This window comes from Alexandromys fortis, unplaced genomic scaffold (assembly GCF_014885135.2).
Source record: "Alexandromys fortis isolate MF-2015 unplaced genomic scaffold, M_Fortis_MF-2015_v1.1 scaffold_52, whole genome shotgun sequence".
Taxonomy (NCBI): Eukaryota; Metazoa; Chordata; class Mammalia; order Rodentia; family Cricetidae; genus Alexandromys; species Alexandromys fortis.
In genome coordinates this window covers 4926481-4932185 of record NW_026067929.1, presented here as the reverse complement: position 1 = coordinate 4932185, position 5705 = coordinate 4926481, and the positions used below count along the sequence as shown (strand labels likewise).

Below are 5705 nucleotides of genomic sequence, written 5' to 3'. Positions count from 1 at the left end.
GAGGGGGAGAGAGAGAGAGAGAGAGAGAGAGAGAGAGAGAGAGAGAGAGAGAGAGAGATTTTAAAGAAAAGAGAAGAGGGAAAAGTCATATAGTTTGTGTGGTAACACACACACCTGGTCCAGCACTTGGGAGGCTGCCACGCCACAGGAATATCAAGAGTTCAAGGCCAGAAAAGGCTTCATGGCAAATTCAAGGACAACCAGGGAGACTGTCTCAGAAAAAAACGAACAAACAGAGGCTGGAAAAAATGGCTCAGCAGTCAAGAGCCCTCGTGGTTCTTCCAGAGAACACAGGATTGGTTCTGAGCACTCACACAAGGGCTCACAACTGTCTAGTACTCCAGTCCCGGTGGTCCACTGCACTCTTCTGGCCTCTAGGGGCACCAGGCACACAGACACACGTGCAGGCAAAATACCCGTACACAAAGTTAAAAAATGAAAACAAAACAAACAAACCCAAGTAAATCTCCCTCCCTCACACACACACACACACACACACACACACACACACTTTCTGAGGAGAAAAAAATTTGATTTAGTGGAAAACTGAGGAAGGGCACCCTCCCCTCCACTGTGCTGGCTTTTGACAGTTCTTAACAGAGGAACAATCCTGTCCCACCTGAGGTGTTGAACGGAGCTCAGGGATCTCTGCTGAGTCACCTCTCTCAGCAGAGACACACCTGCTCTCGGGGCTCTTTTTGTTTGTCTTAAAGACGGGGCTGCCCAGAGCAAGGTCACGAGCCAGCGTGCCATCTTCGCCGCGCACAAGAAAATTAACACGGTTTCGTTGCCTTTGCTTGGGGATGTTGGGGGAAGGTTGGGGCAACAGGAAGCCGCTACCCACTCCATCTTCTTTTCTCGGGGTTTTCTTTAACTACTTTCCTTCCTCCTTAGACAGTGACCCGAGTCACAGGAAGAGAACGTGGACGTGGGGGTTAAGTACACAAATATAGTAGCTTATTCCTTGACATAGCCTGATTGTGATTGACAACCGAGAAGCGCAGGTCCCAGCAGACAGGCACCGGGCAGCATCCCAGGCTCTCCTCCGTCTCCTCAGGCCCTTGCTTTCCTCCTAACACCTCTTTTCCCACCCCGCCCTCTTGCCTCCATCCCAGAGCAAGCCCCTTCGCGGTCTGCAGACCCCCCCCCCCCCCCCCCCCCCCCCCCCCCCCCCCCCCCCCCCCCCCCCCCCCCCCCCCCCCCCCCCCCCCCTCCGATTTCAGGTCTCCCCTTCCTCTTCCTCCTCCCCCAGCTCCCTTGGCTCAGACTTTCCCCCGGAATACAGGTCACCGGGCCGCCCGTCACCGCGTCCACTTCCCGTGCTGGACGAGGCTCCTCCCTCCCTCTGCACGTCCCTCCCCTCGCAATTAGCTCCAGGGTGTCTGTCTCCCGCTGCCTGCCTCTCTCTTCACCACTAGACAAGGTAGGTGCAGGTCGCTGGGGACCAACAAGCCTGCTGGACCTTGTGCGTGGGTTTGCATTAAAGCAAAGGGCTTTTGCTGGTGTAGAGGTGAGGCACTTTCCAAGTCCGCTTTCCAAAGTGAACTCTCATGACTGTATATTTGTCCTTGCAAAAAGGCAGGGGCCACACCCTGATTCAGACCTAGGCAGCCACCCTTTACTTCTGAGTATACTTTCATGTAGGTGTTCAGATGTTAGCTTTTAAAACAGCTGAGAGCCTGTAGACCAACTTGTGTTCCCAAGGAAACTTTCTCCCTCCCCTTAAATACTATTTTTAGGCTGGGTCTTTTGATTGTATGGTTTTTGTGAAGATGGAACCGTGAACAAACAGCACCTTTGCATCAAAATCAGTACCCACGTCTGGAAGATCTTCTGTGCTGCAAAGAGGTGCTGTCATATGAGAATCCGACATCCTAGATGGCGGGTCAGTCTTGCCAGGACAGACAGTGCGGTTTTACACTGCATGGCCACTGGGTCTGGCCCAGGCTGCAGAGACTGGCTGATGCAGTTTATATCCACTTGTTGATAGAAAAGGCCACCTGTTGTTTTCAGAGCCCATTTAAAACAGGAGAGTCAGAAAGGAGCCCTGTGCACGCTTACACGCCCGGGACAGCCTGCCGGGCCTGCAGCAGTCAGAGAACAGGCCAAAGGCAGGGCTGATTGGCATGTTTAAAGAGGTTGCTACGTGCCTCTTACCTTAACTTTCTTTCTACTGCCATCCAAACAGTAGACCTTTTGCAAACCGCTGGCACGGTCAGGAAAGCTAAGTACTTGGAAAAGGGACAGCGGAATCACCTAAGGTTAAGAGTTGGCTCTGCCTTCCCTAGGGCAGGACTCAAAATCAAGAGCAGTGGAGTTTCTGCAACGTTTGACCTGGCAAACTGCCAAGGCCTCCCTGTTAAATAGCAACTATCTACAAAATCAAATGCATCCCGAGCCCTGTCTTGTAGACATTGCTTTTGCAATCCTGTTTGTGCCTTCAGCTTGCTAATCTTCTTTTTCCCCATTTCTTTTGGACAACTTCATTGTGTGATCTGACTTCTGATCTATACATATTCTTAAATATTATGAAGTCAGGAAGCTCACATTCCGACATGGTTTACTGACCTGTCTGACTCCAGGGGGGACGTGATACTGAGTTCTGCTGCTAAAAGACTGTTTCCCACAAAAGGTTTCTCCAGGCAGGTGTAAAAATAAACATGTTTTGTGTTTGTCATGACAGAGGAGACAGATGTCCTAGCTGGCTCAACAAAGTCAGAACGCACAGACTTATATCTAGTAAAGGAAGACCCCAGAGAGGTGCCTGTGAGAAATGAGACATGGGAAGCCCTTGGAGGGGCTGATGGAGCCCTTGGAAGGATGAGGGAGCCCTTGGAGGGATGAGGGAGCCCTTGGAGGGATGAGGGATGTAGGGATGAGCTCTTGGCTGGGCTGAAGAAGCCCTTGAAATTTGCATATCACACCTACAACAGGAATCCTCTGAGTTTTTTCCTCTCTCTCTCTCTCTCTCTCTCTCTCTCTCTCTCTCTCTCTCTCTCACACACACACACACACACACACACTTTTCAAGACAGAGTTTCTCTGTATGGCCCTGGCTGTCCTGTAACTCACTCTGTAGAGTAGGCTGGCCTCAGACTCACGGAGATCTGCCTGCCCCTGCCTCCAGAATGCTGGGATTAAAGGTGTGCCACAACTGCCCAGCTAAACAAGTAGCCCAGGCTGGCCTCAAACTCCTGTCTTTGCCTCCTTCAGCAAATCCCACTGGCATTCGAAATCACAAGTGACTTGTTTTTATTTTTAAAGACAGGGTCACTAGCCTAGGCTGGCCTCAAGTTCCCGAAGTAGCAAAGGACAACCCCCGAACTTCTCACTCTCCATCCCGAAGTGCTCAGATTACAGGTCTGTGCCACCATGCTGTATTTTGGGAGATCTGGGGATTGGAGCCAGGGCTCTGTGCTTGCCAGACAAGCACCCCACCAGCTGAGTGATACACCCAGCCCACCTTGTCTTTTGGCTGGTAATTTACAGAGGAATTTGCCTGTGAGAGGCAGGCTTGCAGGGGCAACAAATGTCCTGCTGCAAGAGATTTATATGATTGCAGTGCCTTCCGTGAATGTTTATGGGGAAGCCAGCACTTTGTGCTGCTAGCCACTGTAGCTCTAGCCAAAGAATGTCCTCCATAAGGAATGTCCTAATATTTCCAGGTGCCACTAAGAGCTCCCTGAGTTCTGGAGGCTCTACCAGTGGCAACTACGGGCCTGATCTAAGGGTGTGTCCTCAAACACAGAGTCAATGAGCCTATCCCTATATGGGAGGTACAGGAACCCTCCGCTCCCGTGCAGAAGAGGCCTTGCTTCAGTGCAAAATGTCCTTCCTCTTTGGCTCACTCTCTGGCTCTTTGGAGTCCAGCCCTATTCTGTGTATCTGAGTCATTTTGCAATTCTAGGTCATGGGTAACTGGTAGACTGATAAACTTCTAACTTACGTCCTGCTTGTTACACAATTAATCTCCTTCCTCCCTTCCTTGTGAAGAAAGCTTGTATCCATGTGAGCTTCATCCCACCTTCATGGGGAGCATGCACTCCAGACAGTTAGCGCATCCCCCACTTTCCCGTCACCCCAGGTGAGAACTTACTGTGTACTATGGATGGGGCAGAGTACAGAATGTTCTTCACACAAGGTGGCCTTCTAGAAAAAAGAAGTGAATATAGCCGAAAGCAAGGACGTGAAGGAATGCCCTGGCACTCCACAGTATCTCTGTAGTAAAGACAAAGGCCTGGGGAAATATTCCTGGCTCTTTTCACCACAGGACCAAAGATGATAAGGTAAAGCGCCCGGTGCATAATTTTGCTTAAGCTGACTGTAAAGGTCACCTTGTGTTTTTCTCGCTTTAGTAATAAAATTGAGAAGTACATTGTGCTGCCTTTAAGCTCAGAAGTCTGGAGTCCTGCGGTTTGTCCCCACCCAAATCCTTTGATTCTTGTGACTAGCTAGTCTGTATGGGAGTGAGGCCTTTACTTTATCCTGAACTCTGTCTTTTAGAAAATGTGTCATGGGACAAAGCAAAACTCCTGCAGACAGACCCAGAAAACATGGGCTGCCGAGGGTCAGGCACACCTTCCCGATTCTTAGCCTGGACCCCAACAGGCCAGATCGTGTAGAAGCTGCCTGCTCTGTCCAGAGTACACTTGGCTCCGGCCTCACAGGCTGGGCTCGGGAGCTGAGACCATGTGAAAGAGGCGGGCAGGACTCCAGCCTTCCACACATGACATTCTTGGGCCTATGTTGGCTCTACCGCATTCTGTGGGAGAAAAAACTTGGCACTCCTGGATGTAAAAATTCCTTTTGTAATTGGAGCTCAAGTCAAAAGAGCCCGTTACCAGTGGCCTTGGAGAGGCTAGCCTCTCCTGGGTCCTCTCAACCAAGCACAGGTCAGAAAGCAGCTCCTGGAACCAGCTTCCTTCCTTCTTTTTCTCTTTTGTTTTGAGATAGGGTCTCTCACCCAGACTGGCTTCCACGCCAGCTTGTAATCTTCCTGCGATCAAACACCATGACCAAAAGATAGCTGGACAGCAAAGGGTTTGTTTGGCTTATGCCTTCACATCACCATTCAATGCTGAGGGAAGTCGAGGCAGGAACTCAGTGCAGGAGCCTGGAAGCAGGAACTGAAGCAGAGGCATGGGGGAATGCTGTCTACCAGCTCGCTCCCCTTGCCTTGCTCAGCCCGCTTGCTTGCTTACTTCTGTCTTGTTTGGAAGATTCCTCCTCTTCCCAGAAAGTGTATAGGGTGGACTTTTCCTGACTCATTAGGATGGTTGAGAACCACAGATATAGGCCAGTATTACCTCCCCACAACCCTATTATGTGTCTGTGATTTTTGAGACAGGGTCTCATTATGTAGCTCTGCTTGTCCTAGAACTCAGCATGTAGACCAGGCTGGCCTCAAACTCACTGAGATCTGCCCTGGGAGTTCAAGGCCAGCCTAGTCTACGAAGCAAGTTCCCAGGACAGCCAGAGCTTTTACAGAGAGAAACCCTGTTTTAAAAATCAACAACAGGGCTGGAGAGATGGCTCAGCGGTTAAGAGCATTGCCTGCTCTTCCAAAGGTCCTGAGTTCAATTCCCAGCAACCACATGGTGGCTCACAACCATCTGGAATGAGGTCTGGTGCCCTCTTCTGGCCTGCAAGCATACACAGAGAAAGAATATTGTATACATAATAAATAATAAATATTTAAAAAAAAA

At 50.3% G+C, this 5705-nt stretch overlaps 1 protein-coding gene and 1 long non-coding RNA gene across 3 annotated transcripts in view; one reads left to right on the top strand and one right to left on the bottom strand.

Moving 5' to 3' along the window:
- Positions 1–5705, bottom strand: part of LOC126503243 (uncharacterized) — a 9118-nt gene that overhangs the window by 1834 nt on the left and 1579 nt on the right. Inside the window, exon 2 of the long non-coding RNA XR_007592227.1 lies at positions 4097–4149. This is a non-coding gene — a long non-coding RNA (uncharacterized lncRNA). The remainder of the gene's footprint in view (positions 1–4096; positions 4150–5705) is intronic.
- The window catches only part of Cmbl (carboxymethylenebutenolidase homolog), an 18033-nt gene continuing 13585 nt past the window's right edge, over positions 1258–5705 (top strand). Inside the window, exon 1 of one of the 2 annotated variants that reach the window (XM_050144784.1) lies at positions 1258–1423. The gene's annotated coding sequence lies outside the window, so the exon portion shown is untranslated. Of the gene's footprint in view, positions 1424–3264; positions 3361–5705 lie in introns of those variants that run through there. The other variant, XM_050144786.1, reaches the window with a different exon arrangement.